This window comes from Carettochelys insculpta, chromosome 16 (assembly GCF_033958435.1).
Source record: "Carettochelys insculpta isolate YL-2023 chromosome 16, ASM3395843v1, whole genome shotgun sequence".
NCBI lineage: Eukaryota > Metazoa > Chordata > Testudines > Carettochelyidae > Carettochelys > Carettochelys insculpta.
In genome coordinates this window covers 13753331-13770634 of record NC_134152.1, presented here as the reverse complement: position 1 = coordinate 13770634, position 17304 = coordinate 13753331, and the positions used below count along the sequence as shown (strand labels likewise).

At 45.6% G+C, this 17304-nt stretch overlaps 1 protein-coding gene across 8 annotated transcripts in view; it reads right to left on the bottom strand.

The window, feature by feature from the left end:
- ATF7IP2 (activating transcription factor 7 interacting protein 2) overlaps positions 1-16593 on the bottom strand; it is a 131712-nt gene extending 115119 nt beyond the window's left edge. For 2 of the 8 annotated variants that reach the window (XM_075010306.1, XM_075010312.1), the window contains exons 1-2: positions 15263-16567; positions 14798-14854 (exon numbers count right to left, since the gene is read on the bottom strand). The gene's annotated coding sequence lies outside the window, so the exon portion shown is untranslated. The other 6 variants (XM_075010308.1, XM_075010311.1, XM_075010314.1 and 3 more) reach the window with 5 other exon arrangements.
- Positions 16594-17304: the final 711 nt, after the last annotated feature.

Below are 17304 nucleotides of genomic sequence, written 5' to 3'. Positions count from 1 at the left end.
AAGACGAGTGCTATGTTTGGTTTATTGAAAGCGTGACACCAGCGATGGGAGCCCCGGAAATGCCGCAGTCACCAGTGGGGGAAAACCTGACGTGTCAGAGCTTCGCTCAGCGGCGGGGGGGGGGGGGGGAGGCTCTGTAACAGGCCTCCTAACACTAACTAATAAGCTTAAACTCATTGACATAAGATTGCTTAAAATTGCCTATGCATTACGCTCACTATCTCTGGTGGCCTACTGCCAGCGTAGCCTTGAAGTCTTGGCAAGTGTCCTTTGTTTTGCAGTTGGTGCCTTGGCAGGGTTATGCGTTTTGCAGCTTTTCACCTTGCACAGACTGGTCTGTTTTAGATTCTTCGGAGGGTTCACGGAGGAGTCAGACTGCACTCTCGACCATTACAAAAATCTTTTCGCACCCTACAGGCGAGTACCTGGCTGTGGCCACACTAGGCTATGGTAATGTGGCACTTTGGGATATGCTAATGAGGCACTGCCATGAATTTGAAGTGCCTCATTAGCATAATGGCAGCCATGCACAATTGAAAACTGCTGGTTTCGAAACGCATGCTGCTCATGTAGCCAGGGGCCTTTTGAAACAACCCCGATTTCAAAAGCCTCTTATTCCCAAAACCAAATGGGATACACAGGCGGTGTGCATTCTGAAACCAGCAGTTTCAAAACGTGTGTGGCTGCCATTATGCTAATGAGATGCTGCATATTCACGATAGCACCTCATTAGTATATCCCAAAGTGCCACATTACCATAGCCCCTCTGAAAGGAGGGACTAGTGTGGCCACAGCCCTTGTGTATTATTTTATACTTATTTTATTGTATTTTAATTCTTTGAAAATTGGTATTCTATTGATAAAGTATACCTCTCAGTTAACCAGAATGTTAGATTAACCAGCACCTTCTAGTCCTTCAAAATGTCAGATGGCAAATCTTTTATTGCATGTAAGAATGCCTTTACAATTTCCTAGAGGTTGGGCTTCCCTTTCTCAACCGAAGTTGTAGAGAATGAACTTGGAGAACAAGAGCCATTGAAAAGATGTGCAACATACATTTTTAATGCTGTTTTTGGAATAAAACACAGAAGTCTTAGAAGCAGTCTATTCCTTGCAAAATCTGGGCAACTATTCTGTAAGGCTTTACAGAGAGGAGAGGAAGCATATTTACCAGATATGCATACAGTGGGGCAATACTTTTGATGTCCTACCAAAAAGGGCCAGGAGGAAAGTCAGTTTGCCTATCTGGTTATGTAGGCACAGCTAGGAACATCATTTACACCTCAAAGTAAGCTCATAACTTGGTTATCACGCTAACAACTGCATTACAGTCTAGGGTATTTGCAAAGTAGACAGGAAATTTTCTGAAGTTAATGCATATTAACCACAAGTGCCCACGGGCTGTGTTAGCTGACAACTAGTTATTAACTAGTTACAAACCCTAATGGACTGAGGTGCTCAACTCCCACAATTTCAAATGGGGCTTAGGCCTCTAAATCCCATTGTCTACTTTGAAAACCCCAGCATAAGAAATTGTATGGCATTATGTTGAAGAGATTCTTCCACATTTTGCTTCAACAGAAGTCATCATATGAAAGGAATGTGGGGGAGAAGAAGGGAATGTTATTCTAGCTCATGCCATTTTAATTCATAACAATGTAAACAGGTTACGTATAAGCCAATAAGCCAAACTGATGAAATTGTTTTAATTTGTATTTTTTGTACTTTTTATTAGTATAAGTAGTACAGTACGTTTAAGGTTAATAAGAAACTATTTCATTATAACAGTTTAGTAAGATTAGAATTATTAGTTCTGATTTACTCTAAGTTTTGTTCTTATAATCATTGAGCTGTTCTGAGTGGTATGCAAAGAGATAAGGCACCAGAACAAATGGGCCTGTTTACACGGAGAAAGGAGAGAAGGCAGAATTGGAGCGAAGAGAGAAAAGGCCAGAAAAAACTGACATTTCCAGCCTGAATTTATCTCACTTCATCCAGCCATTGAATTGTGATTTAAGAATAAAAAAATTGAAAAGATGTTCTATGACTCATCTAGGGGGTGCTGTATTTTTTCTTGGCTCTCTCATAACACTTCAGAAGGTCATATACACACAGATCTAAAGAGAATGCTCCTTCTTGAAAAGGAATAGAAACCAGATAATGTGTCTTCTATTTCCAAATCTGCAAATTACCTGCTACTTAGACTTGCAAGTTTATAGTAGTGGCTTAATCTTATGTATCCATGTTGGAATTAGTAATATTTGAAATTGATTTTAACATGGGAAACCACTGAACACTAATCTACTATATATTTTTGGGAGTTTGTCTGTGTTTGTCTGTTCACGACTGTCACCCTCAAATCTGCCACTGAGTGTCCAGGAAGATTGAAGTCTTCTCCCACAGTCTGTACATTACCATTCCTGATGTCTGATTTATTCTGCCAAGGTACAACCGTATTTGCTCTGATCCATCAGACAGAGACAAGACCATTACCAAGCTTTCCTCAAACTACAATACCCACCTAAGGAAGTGAGGAAACAGATTGATAGAGCCAGATGGGTACACCAGAAGCCACCTGCTACAAGACAGGCCTCGCAAGGAAAACAAGAGAACACCACTGACCATCACATACAGCCCCCACCTAAGGCCTCTCCAGCGCATCATCAGTGATCTGCAACCCATCCTGAACAATGACCTTTCACTCTCACAGACCTTGGGAGGCAGGCCCGTCCTTGCCTATAGACAGCCTGCCAACCTCAAACAAATCCTCACCAGCCACTACAAATCACAAACCAGTGACTCTAGGCCTGGAACCAGCCCCTGCAACAGTCCTCACTGCCAACTCTGCTCATGTATCTACACCAGTAACATCACCACAGGACCTAACATCAACTATACCATTAGGGGCTCCTTTACCTGCACATCTACTAACATAAAATATGCCATCATGTGCCAGCAATGCCCCACTGCAATTTACATTGGCCAAACTGGACAGTCTCTCCATAAAAGAATGGACATAAATCAGATATCAGGAACGGTAATGTATAGAAGCCTGTGGGAGAGCGATTCAATCTCCCTGGACATTCAGTGGCAGATTTAAGGATGATAGTCTTGAAACAAAAAAATTTCAAAAATCAAATGGAGAGAGAAATCTCTGAGCTACAATTTATTTGCAAATTTGACTCCATTAACCATGGATTAAACAGAGACTGGGAGTGGCTCGCAGCTTACAAAGGCAGGTTCTCTGCTCTGGGTGTTAATAACTCCCCGTTAGACTCTGACAAAGGCTCACATCCCCCTGTCTCATCTGACTTGTTTTTTCCTCTTTTGATAAGTGCTGTTGATACGGGGCCATTTCCACCTTGCTGAATAGACCTTGTTAGCTCTGGCCCTCCCTCTTACTGGGACCCCACTCTTTAAATACCCCTCTGGAAACACTCCCTCCACTCACGCATCTGATGAAGCAGGTCTTTGCCCACGAAAGCTTATGCTCCAAAATATCTGTTAGTCTATAAGGTGGCACAAGACTTCTTGCTGTCTATCTGTATGTCTATCTGTTCAAGAACTCCCCCTAAATGGCGAGAGCTGGGACCACCAAATTCGGTATGCAGCTTCCTCTTAATATAACTTAAAGCAAGACAAGGGTTTGACTGTGCCAGGAAAATGGCATGAGCCTGGAATGTGATTGCTTCTCATCAAACTATTATAGAACACCACACGCCTGGGACTGCCTCAGCCCTAAGCCTCCTACTCCCCTCCCCTCAGCATCTTTTTTTATTGAAATAAAATGCAGATAATTTGTATGGGAAGATTACCAGCTGTTTCCCTTCGTCAGAGAGTGAGGAGAAAGTGCAGTTTGCTGCAATTCTCACTCTGGTTTGGGAGCACAGGAGACAGACAAACCTAGACCTGCCCCAGCCAGGGGACATGCACCCTTCTCCCCAGGCTATACCAGCTGGAGTTGCAGCAGCCATGGAAAGGAGATTCTGGCTTGGTTCCAAGCTGCCACAGGAAGAGGACGGGGTAGTCCTCTTTCCCTGGAGCAGCTTGCATACTGTACCTCTCATTCCGAGCCCAGCCTACCCCACCCAAAGTACTGATTTAAATGAAGCTTGTACCATTTTATTTTAATTTTCTACAAAACAAAAACCTAATCAAGTTAAGGACCTGAGCAACACCAGGTAAATCTTCTAGTTTAACTACAAATTCTTTTGTTAAAATCCAAAGGTTATGCATGCAATTGCTCTAAACAGGCTCAAAAATCTACATAATAAAATTTATTACATGCAGACATTAATAAAACATTTATAAGGACTTGATCAAGATACTTAAAAACAGAGTAAATCCAGGGCTGCTTAGATCCATACTGGTTGGCTTTCACACAGTCAGTTAGGTTTTTATTTTATTTTTATACACTTTTACGAACACATGGTGGTATTGCCAATTACTGGCTTCCCCTAAAAACCTATGTGAGACTTTTCACCATTATTTACAATTTTAAACCAGATAAGATATACAACTGTCTGTCTTCCCAAGGCCTTTCCTCCCTTATCACTTCCCCCGCCTGCCTTCTTGCTGAGCAACAGAACTGACAAAAGGTTTGTGATTGTTTCTTTTAAGACAGTTTTTATTTGCCTTATTACCGCAGCTTCTTATTAACTACTTTTTGAACCATACATCCTTCCCACACTACAATTAATATCATTCTCTTGGCTCTCTTTTACACACTGATTGGGGTGTTAAGGAGACAATTTCGTCACGTAAAAGAATTAAAGTTAGTTGACATTAATTTCACAGTTATCCTACAGTCAGTTTCTCCATTGTTTAAGATATGGAATAATAGAATTTACTCACATCAGATGAGTGTAAAGTAGAGAGATCAGAGAGGCACAACAGGAATGCAAAGTATTTTTAATAATGGAACATAACGTGTACCTGTTTTTCATATACTGTTTTTACATGTTTGGTTATGTGATTACATGGCAATTCTTAAAATATTACACATTCTTTTTGGAATAGGCTTACATGAGACATTTTGTCCAAGTTGCAGTCTAATCAACTTTAAGTGCTACAGCTGCTGTTGAGCCTCTATTGTTAACTTTCGCAATTTGAAAATCACATTATTTAGTTTCCTGAGATCTTCGCTCTGTGAAAATTCTGTGCAGGCACATGCACGCACCTGGTAACTAATCAAATACTTATGGGGTGGAGATGGAAATAATTGGAACTAAATATACACAAAGTATTTCAAAAGCAAAGAAACTCCTCTTATTTCAAGTACTACCTTGGTACTTCCCCACAAAGTATTTATAAAGGAGAAACTCACAGACAAAAATAAAAGTTGAATTTGTCACATATTTATCAATATGCATCAGGAATCAAAACAGCAGTCCTGTAGCACTTTAAAGACTAACAAAACGATTTATTAGGTGATGAGCTTTCATGGGACAGACCCACTTCAGATCTAGCTACACATCACCTCAAACTAAATCAAACCAGCATGAAGAACTCTGAATTTTAATTTCCATGTTTTCTGTTGTCATATTTATCTCAATTCTAAAAAATAAGAGTTTAAATACTTAATAAAATGAAAGCTTTGCCACAACTTTAACTAGAAGATCACTACCACCATAAAAGTTGTAATTAATTTCTGTCAGTATTGATTTATTTGGCAGTTACATAAATTCCATGAATTTTAACTGCCTTGTAAGTATAGGTGCTCTAATAAAAATCCTGAAGGAACCTAAAGGATCTACATACTATATTTACCAGGAGTTCTCAACTGTAGATAATGGGTCACTCATGGTCCACATTGCGGTCTTCCTTCATTCCTGCTTCCAAACTGAACCAATACAAGCAAAAATGCCTTAAAAGGTTAACCTTTCCACAAAAGCTGTCAGGATTTTTAACACCTAAGGACACAATCGTCCCCGTGGGCCAGGGAAAACATGCCTTTGGCTGCGTAACATCAGTGCAGACACATGAAATCCAAAAGTGTCACAGGCTGCCATTTAGCAGCATTACCAACGGTCACTTTTTGTCAGTTAGCTCCCCCAGCAACCTGAACTCATGAATTATTAATGAGCAGGTGTTTAAAATCATGGCTTCTGATTGGGCGAGGGTTTGGGTTTCTAGAACCTTCTAAGCCCAAGAGGACCTGGTTGAAAACCATGTGTATGCTAATGAAATTATGAATATGTAAATAGAACTATGAATCATTCATGAGACTCCTGCATAAAAGCAGGAGTCTCCGGCCAGTCTGTGGCCCTGGGGAGCACAGAATGAACTGTGTCACCTACACAGGGAGGTGTTGGCTGCTCTGTGTGGCATCCACCAGCCCTCAGGCGGTGAAGGCTCTTTTCGAAGATTCAACAGAGCTGATCTCACCTGAGCTGAGCTGAATCACACAGCGCCGCCTTGTCACCACAGCGCCCATGCTCCTCAGCAGTGTCCTCTCAGTGCTCTCTAATTTTTACCACCCAGCGCCACAAGGGAGCGGCAAGCGGCCTCAGAGGGGAAGCGACCAGGTGGCGCACTGGCCCACCTCATAGTGGGTACTGCGTACCTGGTCACCGATCCCTGAGGCTTCCATCTTTAAACAGCTGCACCGCCATCTTGATCCTGACTAGTCACCTTCAACTGGACATGACAACCTACTGGATTTGACCAACCTGACCTGCAACCTTTTCACTGGACTCCACCACTCACCTTTGACTTCGACTACTGGACATGTAAAATACCACTGAAATTTGCATACATTCACATTACTAGCCTGGGACGCCAGGGCCCTCTGTGAGGGAGCGGGGGGTTGCTCCCCCACTGTACACCCTCCTCGATGGGGGACGGGTAGAACATGGGGGCCTGACCCTGAAGGCTGGGCCTATTTGCCCAGGCTAAATGCCATTACAGACAGGCACATTTAATTAATAAGTTATACCTGTTGATATGCAAAATTATCATAATAAGATTATTAGAGTTATAGAGTTTCAGTATTAATAATTAAGGTGAAGGCAAAGCCTCCCTTACTCTTTTTACCCTTTATCCCCGTATTAATATAGTGAGGCAAGGACACAACTGGTCCTGCCTTACCTCCCCGCTTCCCCGGCCTGGTAAGAGGCAAACGCCCTCAGGATCCGGATCTTATAGCTGGGCCACCGTGAGATCGCGGCAGCCTCAGAGAAAGGCACTGCCTCAGGGCCTCCGGGGTCACGGCACATTTGGGGCGGGCTAGCACCCCACCCCCGGGAAGAGGTGCGTATTAGCGCACTCACCCTTCCCCTTAAGGAAGCCACACAGGGATCTTTAAACCCCTTTGTACCTTCTTTGGTCCTTTTAAAAATTCCATTCCTGTTTACTTTATTGGTTTAGTTAGCTCAACAACTTCTTGCCTTGCAGTATAATAAAACATTTTAAAGACTTCACCACCAGAATATATAATGGATACTGTTCCACTTGTAAGTAGTTATTAGAGTTTAAAGAGGTATACCTTAAATGTAATGAATTGCCTTATGTGCCTATTTTATACTTGCTGCCGCATGTTTGCATGCTGTTGGTTGTGTTGATTAATAAAATAACTTGTTACCTTGTTTCTCCTAATCCTTGTCCTAGCTTCGCCCTCTGCGCCAGCCTCCTCCCTCCAAGTGGCTTAGCGGGGTCCAAAGCACACCAGGCTGGCACTCCCCCGCCTTAGGATTGTACCAGGGTTCGAGCCTGAGTCCTGGGATCTGTGCATTAGGAGGTTCACATCCTCCTTGTGAGGGTCTCATTTAAATATCATTAGCACCCTGTCCACGAGAGACCCCGACAAAAGCAATCAATATACTTGTCACAAAAATGAAGCCTGGGGAGAGGGGTGCATGTTCCCTGGCTGGGGCAGGTCTAGGTTTGTCCGTCTCCTATGCTCCACAAATCTGTTTTAGGACCAGTTCTGTCCAATATCTTCATCAACGATTTAGATATTGGCATAGAAAGTATGCTTATTATGTTTGCAGATGATACCAAGTTGGGAGGGGTTGCAACTGCTTTGGAGGATAGGGTCATAATTCAAAATTATCTGGATAAATTGGAGAAATGGTCTGAGGTAAACAGGATGAGGTTTAATATGGACAAATGCAAAGCGCTCCACTTGGGAAGGAACAATCAGTTTCACACATACAGAATGGGGAGAGACTGTCTAGAAATGACTACAGCAGAAACAGATCTAGGGGTTATAGTGGACCACAAAGCTAAATATGAGTCAACAGTGCTGTTGCAAAAAAAAGCAAACATGATTCTGGGATGCATTAACAGGTGTGTTGTGAACAAGACACAGGAAGTCATTCTTCCGCTCTACTCTGTGCTGGTTAGGCCTCAGCTGGAGTATTGTGTCCAGTTCTGGGCACCACAGTTCAAGAAAGATGTGGAGAAATTAGAGAGGGTCTAGAAAAGAGCAACAAGACTAGTTAAAGGTCTACAGAAAGTGACCTATGAAGAAAGGCTGAAAGAACTGAGCTTGTTTAGTTTGGAAAAGAGAAGATTGAGGGGCAACATGACAGCAGTTTTCAGATGTCTAAAAGGGTGTCATAAGGAGGAGGGAGAAAACTTGTTCTTTTTGGCCTCTGAGGATAGAACAAGAGGCAATGGACTTAAACTGCAGCAAGGGAGGTTTGGGTTGGACATTAGGAAAAAGTTCCTAACTGTGAGGGTGGTCAAACAGTGGAATAAATTGCCAAGGAAGGTTGTGGAATCTCCATCGCTGGAGATATTTAAGAACAGGTGAGATAGATGTTCATCAAGGATGGTTTAGAGAGTACTTGGTCCTGCCATTGGGGCAGGGGGCTGGACTCGATGGCCTCTCAAGGTCCCTTCCAGTCCTAGTATTCTGTGATTCTAAAACCAAAGGCAGGAAGAAGAATGTCCTCCAAAATCTCTATATTAAATTGCAACCTATGTTATGAAAAAGTTTGATAACTGCTCTATACCAGGTGCACTGTAGTCTCATGAAGTGGTGAAAGCTAGTTAACTCGTGCATCTTGGGGGAAGGGATATTTGCCTGAAGACGACAAGACAGACCAATCCTCTTATAAAAATTGCTATTGGATGTTTAACATCTATACCAATCAATGAATCTCTCAATTCAATGGAAGGCTAGGGTTAGACAATGATCTAAGACATGGGTCCTCAAACTTGATTGCACTGTGACCCCCTTCTGACAAGAAAAATTGCTACATCTTCCTAAGGAGGGGAGCAAAGCTTCACTCTGAGGGGAAGGGAGGGGACCACAATTTGAACCGTGTTACTCAGGATTGAAGCCCAAGGGCTCGTGTGGTCTCTGGGCACTGGGGCTCATGTGGTGTTCAGCCCTGGTCCCCAGCAAGTCAAATACCAGCCCTGCCATCCCCACCACTGATGCCACAGACCCATTTGAATGGGACCTGCAAAGTACTTGAAACAAAGTGAGACTCATACCTTGCCAGATTCCTTATGACCTAAAAAGAATGAAGTTTTATTTTGTTTTCTAAAGATAAAAAAATCAAACAAAAATGTCAGGTGTCATTTCCCATGATTTAAGAACCAATTGGAGAAACCAAAAATTGTAGATATTAACTAAATTAACCATTTATATGGGTTAAATTTTGTATTGAGTGGAAATGTGACAGATAAAATACAAATTAGCACTTAGCATTATCTGAAATAGGACACAAAGCTGCTTATGAGTTTCTGCAAAGTTACCTTATTTGATTAAACTTTTGGAATACATCTTATGATCAGATGGATGTTTATTATTGGACATTAAGATGGGACCATATGTGTCTCCACAAAAATTTTTGAGAGAGAAAGACCAGAATCATCATTTTGGATGTGAGCTCTGAAGCACTACTAATCCTCTCTCTCAAAATTCACCTCAGAAGAAGTCTGCTAAAGAGATCCAGAAAGAACAGCAGGAAATATGATATTTACAGAACTCTAAATTGGGTTGCTCTTTCTAAGATCAATTACTGCTGAACATCACTTTTGCTGGAAAAATACACTTCCATGCCTCTTCTACCTCCGACGCAGAGATTCTCTCTCTCCCCATACCCACATGCACATTTTGTTTTATTAAGAAACAGCTCCCTTATCTCAAGTGAAATGTTTTGCAGAAAGTGAATGAGTCGTGATTGTCTATAGCAGCGGTTCTCAAACTTTTTGGCCTACCACCCTCAACATAAACCTTTTCCCATGGACCACCAGCCACCATCCATAATGACAAAATGCCTTCATTTATCTCTAAATACTTTAAATACTAAATTATTCATATTAGGCAACTGGAGCTAGAACATAATGGGGCATACGTAACCAGTAAGAAAGGGAATAATAATCAAAATAAAAATAAACAGATTAGGAACTTTAACTTTACCATTGTAGTTTAGCAAACTTTGTATTAAATAACATTAAATATTAATTTATGTCCCAAAAAGGTTTCAACATTGTCTTTATTTATGGCAGGTGTAGGGAAACTTTTTCTGGGTCTTGGGTCCACCGACCTACAGCAAAATCAATCGGGGGCCACAGAAGCAAGAGGCAATCCCCCTCCCCAAAAGCAACACCCCCAACTCTCGCTGATGTGGCCCACAACTGATATACCTCACTCCCCAGGCACTCCAGCTCCACAGCAGGGGGATGAAAAAGATAGAGAAAGAACAAAACTTCAGAGCTTCCCACAGTCCAGATTAACTCTTTTGGGATCCCAGGTTTAGGATCTCAGATTTTGTGAGGCCCCCGAGGCTCTAGGGCAATAGTTCCCAACCTTTTCCAGACAGGGACCCATTCTGACAATTCATGAGGACTTGGTGACCCAAGGCAATTCAAAAAGAGCAGGGGAGAGCAGAGCCCTAACTAGCTAATTTTGCACCTGAGGCAAGAATATAAAATTGTGTCCCTTCATGTTTATATATTCATAAGTTATTTCATAGAAAAGGGGAAATGTATTTATAAAATAACACTACATTTACTATAGTTGTGGTGGTGGAAAAGATGCTCATCCCCAAACTGCTCCCCCAGCTTAAACCCCACACTCAGGGGCTTGGGGAGTCAAACTCAGGGGCTGGAGGGGGATAGCGGGAGCTAGGGGAGTTGCACTCCAGCGTTAGGAGTCACCCAGGGGCCGAAGGCGGCTAGAGTCACACTCAGGGTCTGCAGGGGGATATGTGAGTCGCACTTGGGCTGGAAGGGGGGGGTACAGGGGGATCACACTCGGGGCTAGGAGTCATTCAGTAGCTGCAGGGGGCTAGGGGAGTCACATTCAGGACTAGGAGTCACTCAGGGCCTGAAGAGGGCTAAGGGTGTCACTCTGGAGCTGCAAGGGGCTAGGGGAGTCACACGCAGGGGCTTGGAGTCACTTGCGGCAGAAGGGAGCTAGAGGGGACAAACTCAGGGGCTGGAGGGGCTAGAAGAGTCACACACAGAGGCTAGGAGTCACTCGGGGCAGAAGGAGGCTAGAGGAGACACTCAGAGGCTTGGAGTCACTCGGGGTTGGAGGGGTCAAGAGGAGTCACACTTGGGCAAGGAGTCACTCAGGGGCTCCAGGGGGCAAGGGGTATCTCACTCAGGGGCTGAGAGTCACTCACAGGCTGCAGGGAACTAGAGGAGGCACAGGGACCCCCATGGCTGGAAGCCGGCTGGGATGCAGAGCACGAGCCAGCAGCACCAGCTGTGGGGAACCCATTTCCTGCAAAGGCTAGAAGCCAGGGAGCTGATCAGGTCTACCCTCCCTCCTTCCCAACCTCCGCTGCAGGCCCCCACCTTACCTAAGCTGGGCAATGCTCCTCAGGTATGCACTTCTCTGCCCTACAGCTGAAATGGTCTCAAAGTAACTGATTGGATTAACTGCCTGAAGAAGTGGGTCTGTCCCATAAACCTCATCACCAAATAAATCATGTTGTTAGTCTTTAAAGTGCTATATTTCTGCTGTTTTGTTTTGCCTGACAGCTGTTAATCCTATTAGGAAGTTGAGGACCACTTCAAGAGTGAGAATGGCTTCTTAATAGCCACCTGTGGAGCCACCTAACCCAGCCGGTGATCCTTCTGAAATGTAGTCGCAACCCATGTTTGGATCCCAACCCATAGGTTGGGCAACTCTGCTCTAGGTTGAAGCCAAAACTGAGGGATTCCATGTGCAGGAGAGGGCTGCCAGAGAGTGGAATAGAGATGGGGGTGAGGGTAGGGGTCTGGGTGCAAGGTAGGTGCTGGAGCAGTCTAGGAGTCAAGGTCTGGCCAGGAGGGTGGATATAGGAGTGGGCTGAGGGTGGGGAGTCTGGAAAGGTGGGCTGGTGTAGGAGTGGCCTGGGGGTGAGGGGTCTGGACAACAGAGAGGATGCAGAATCTAGCCAGGAGACAGGATAAAGGAGTAAGCGAGGGTGCAGGAGCAGGCTGGGGATAGTTGCACCTGCCCGTGGAGGAGGGTGCAGAAGCAGGCTGCAGGTGGGAGCACCAGGAGCTGACTGGGGCTGTGAGAGCTGGGTGGGACATGGGGAACCCCAGGGCCCAACTGGGGCTGTGAAATTTGGCCAATGAGAACAGCAGGAAAACCTTCTCTTGAGTATCAGAGAGGTAGCCATGTTAGTCCGTATCTTCAAAAACAACAAGAAGTCCTGTGGCACCTTATAGGCTAACAGATATTTTGGAGCATAAGTTTTTGTGGCCAAAGACCGACTTCATCAGATGTGGATGCATCTGCATCTGATGAAGCAGGTCTTTGCCCACGAAAGCAGGTGATCCAAAATACGTTAGTCTATAAGATGCCACAGGACTTCTTGTTGTTCTTCGCACAAGTAGTTTCTAGAGCTGCCTTTCCTCCAGCTGGGGGGAAGGGGGAGCAGCAGCACACGGCACCACACTTCTTGCCCCCACATGCCAGATGCAGCCTGCAGGGCTCTACTCGCCTCCCGCCCCTGCCAAAGAAATCTGGTGCTGGCCAAGACCCTAACGGGGACAGGGGGCGCCGCAGGGCTGGAGCAACGGTGCAGGCTCCCCGCTGGGCAAGGGAGGAAGCTCCTACCCTTGCAGCTTACCACTAGTGGTTCGCAAACTACAGTTTGAGAACTAGTGGCATATAACAATGATCATTTTTAGTCAGTTTCTGCAAATTTGGAGTTCCATGTGTGATGTGCCTGTGTGAGAGTAGAAAGGCATACCTATGAAAACTGTTACCTGAAAGAGGTAATTTTGAATACTTGTAGTATTTAAACAGTCTATATTCCTGAGTCCAACTTTGGAACTGTTTGGTTGACTTAGTGCTACCAAACTTAATTAGTCTAAATGATGGGCTAATAAAGAAACTGTCAGAGTTCACATACACATCAATATTCCCTTGTGTAAACAAGTTAAAATGACTCAGTAAGTTATCCCTGTGTATTGTGATAAGGCGTTGTTTTGTCAATTTACTTTATTGATTTTCAAAACAACTTCTGTATTTTCTTACATTTATTTTGCAAAAATCTGTAACTGCTATTGTTTAAAATGTCGGTTGTCTGCTTTTTAATTTCTAGTAGATATTTTCTTTTGTTTACCTTAAAAAATTTTTAAATAAATTTCAAGTCTTTGTTTTAGCTAAAGCAATTGAGGTCTTCAATAATCATAAGACCAGTTGCCTTACTTAACCAACAGCTATTCAATCCAAAATCTATTCTCTTGGTTATTTTAAAAAACTAAATAAAAGGTTATAAGAGTCTGTCAAAAACACAAAAGCAACTTTCTACGTCAATTTTATTTGTTGACTCTTGTGACATCATCATTCCTCTCCTCACAGAATGTCTGGCAAGACACAACATGAGCTCTTGTATCCAGTTTTGTTGGCATACCTATTTCACTTAGAATTGGAATAACTGTACAGGTAAAAGCTCTACTGTAGAGGCCTTTATACCAGAGCAAAGGTGAGAAACTGTACATTTAGGATAGCTATACTAGTAGAGAGTCTTTATACCGATGTAATTGTGTCCAGAGTAGAATTGCCAGATGTCCCCCAATGTGTGGAACAGTCTCAAATTTCCATGAAAAGTCTCACATCCCCCATTTACGCACAAATGTCCTGCTGGACATTTTTGCATAAATGGGGGATGCAGGATTTGTCAGGGAAATTCCATGCTGCAGCTGGGGCTGCAGACAAGGCAGGGACCCCAGCCAGCTTCCAGCATGGCTGTTGGGTTCCCCGCTCCCAGCTGGGGATCCTGGGGGGCTGCAGAGTCCCTCTGCCCCCCCCACCCTCCTCAGTTGGGGTTCCTGCAGCTGGGGCTGCCAGCGGGAGCTCCATGTCCCAGCTGGCTTCAAGATACAGTGCTGTGGGGTCCCTCTGCTGTAGCTAGGGATCATGTGGCTGGGGATTCTGGCAGGGGCTCCACACCCCAGCTGGCTCCAAGTTGCTGTTCTGCAGGGTCCACAACTTCCCTGCTCCCAGCAGGGATCCTGTGAGGCTACAGGGTCCCTCCTCACCCCCGGCCAGGGACCCCAGTTCCCAGCTCCTCCCCGTTTTTTGAAAACTTACGCAGGCCAGGCGGCCATGCTAGGGACCCCACGGCTGGGGCTGCCTGTCCTGAATAAGTTTTGCAAAACTCTGGCAATCTTAGTCCAGGGCAGGAAGGGTTTGTTTCTCTCCGAACCATGCAGGGTACCACTTGCTAATGTAGACAACTACTCAATTTTGAAACTTAAATAAATACAAACCGAATCCCTTCCCCGCCCCTTACCTCCTTTTTCAGGAAGGCAAATAAAAGTCAGACATTCACACCCTCTTCAAACAGCGAAGTGCTGAGTCTTTCCCCGCGGCAGGACGCCCACTTACCTCCATCACTGGACCCTCCAGTCCCCCCCGCCCGGTGCAACCGAGGAGGGAGCTCCGCTGCACACAGGTTAGGAGAAAACACAGGGAACAAATGAGCACGCGGTGGCGGGAAGCGCATGCGCCCACGAAACACACCTGCGTGCACCTCGAGCCATCCCATCCCCGCTGCCGGCCGCTGCCCGGAGGGGGCGCTTCGGAGCAAGACTGTAGCACGGCCTCGGAGGCCCCGGCTGCTGGGGGATGGGCCCCACTGGCCCGGAGGCGGGGAAAGGGGGTCCACACGCCCGAGGAAGTTCAGGCTCCTTCAGGGCCCGCAGGCGAGGGAGCTCCGCCTGCCCCACGCTGGGAAAGCCCAAGCCGGGCCGGGAGCTCTCCGGAGGGGAGAGGCTTGGACGGGCTCCTGCGGTTCCCCACCCCGGAGCAGGGCGGGCTTTGCGCTGCAAGCGGCGTGATCTGCGCACTCACCGGAGAGGGGGCAGTAACGAAGCGCCGGCTGCTCCGCGGCCGCCTCGCAGCCCAGTACCGGGCAGCTGAACCCCTCCACCGCGTAGCCACACGGAAGGGCAAGATTGCCGAGTGCCGAGCGCGTCAGGGGGCGCCGCCGGCCAATCAGGGCCTGGCAACCGCTTGGGGCGAACCCCGGCGACTCCGAGCCTGCGCTAAGCTCGCCCCGCTGAGGTGGCGGCCGGGACTGGGTTCTAGGGGCACGTTCCCTGCAGGCCAGAAAGCCCGCGCGTCGCCGGCAGAGCGCCGAGAGCAGCGCGGCGCGGGGTCCAGCCTCCCCTGGGCTGAAGGGTTGGGTGGTTGACGTGTCTCTTCAGTCAGCCACGCGCCTGCCGAGTCAGCGGCGGGGCCGGGGGAAATCAGCCTCCAGTGAGGCCCTGCAGGGTGCAGCGCTGGGCCCAGGACATGAGCCAAACAAGGCGAATGCGATGATACCCTTTTTCCGCGAGGGACCGACTTCAAGAGCGGGAGAAACTTTGTCGCTCACAGAGTCGTCCTCAGTGACGGAGCCGTGGCCGCGTTAGTCCGTATTCTATCAAAGCAAAACAGCAGGCCAGTAGCGCTTTAACAAAATGATTTATTAGGTGATGAGCTTTCATGGGACTGACCCACTTCTTCACATCATAGCCACAGCAGAACAGTTTTCCTTATTCCATGGTGGCGTACCTGGACCCTCAGGCCCAGACCCCAGGAGGAGTTGTGTGGGGCTGCCAGGCCTGGCTCTGTCACCAGCAGAACGTGGTTCACTAAGAGATGTTGCCTCAGCCATCTTGTTTCCAAGTTATGGGCTCATGTAAAATCCAAAGGTCATGTTTATAGGAGAACTTCAGTTAGGAAGTGACCAGTCAACTGTACACCTTATTAGGAATCCAGCATGGGCAAACAGGCTGCAGCAGAGTCCAGCAGAAAATACAGTGCTGTGTTCAGTGTAAAGTACCAAAAATCTAGAGGGGATTTAAAAAAAAAAGTCTGACAAAGTAAGGAAGTAGTTTCTGTTGATGTAGAAATTCAGGCAGGATCATTGTTTGGCTAACAAAATTGCTTTATTTTACATGGCCGTGGGAGAAAAGGCAAGGGGTGACCAGTTCTCAACAAAAACAAAGTGCAGTCTGCCTTATATACCTCATACAATGTTCTGTTATGGGTTACACAGATATGGAAACCTGAATTTTCTGGCTTAAACCAGTCTTGCAGTTACATTGTCATGCTGAGCTAAACGCATCTTTCTCACAGACTACTTTCTGATAAGCTTTCCTCCAAGGCCACCTTATTTTTTTCACTCGGCCTTCACCCACCCCCCATTTCCCTGCCCTGGCATGTCTACTCGCCTTGCAGTATTTTTCCATTCCTCCTTATTCCCCCCCTTGTAAGCACTTGTGCTTGCACCTCTATATTCATCAGACCCTTAATATTTTTTTGAGGCTCACACTCACAGGCTACTTCTCTAAGTACCATCATTTGTAGTTCTGTTCTACATAGCTCAGAGATGCTTCAAGTGGTTTTAGTTAGGCAAAGACGTAAGCAGCGCAATACTAGCAGGACAAATGCATATAACAATAAAGACAATCAGAGCATACAAGATTCCATACAATATCTTTCTCACAAGCAACCCTAAATCAGGCAGCCAGGGGGTTAACCAGGCCCAGATACGACCAAAACCCCAATCAGTGTTTTCTGAGGCCACCTGATGGAGAACTGTTAGTTGACTTAATTTTGTAAATATCAGTTTCAATGCGCTTATCCTGGGAGAAATAAACACAACAACTGGAGTTAAATAGCACACATATCCCACCTTGGGAGGCTATCAAGTAATCAAGGACTGTACAATTTTGTATAGTGACTTGGGAGAGTTGTGAAATTTCCTTTAGTGCTTGAAGTGCATCCATGGTCACATTTCCCATGGCTTCAGTTGTGGCTGAGATATTAACAATGGCTTTTTCTAATTCACTTATTCCTAGCCACAGTAGAAAAGTGCATGCAAACTGGGGGAGACCCGTTTTTCG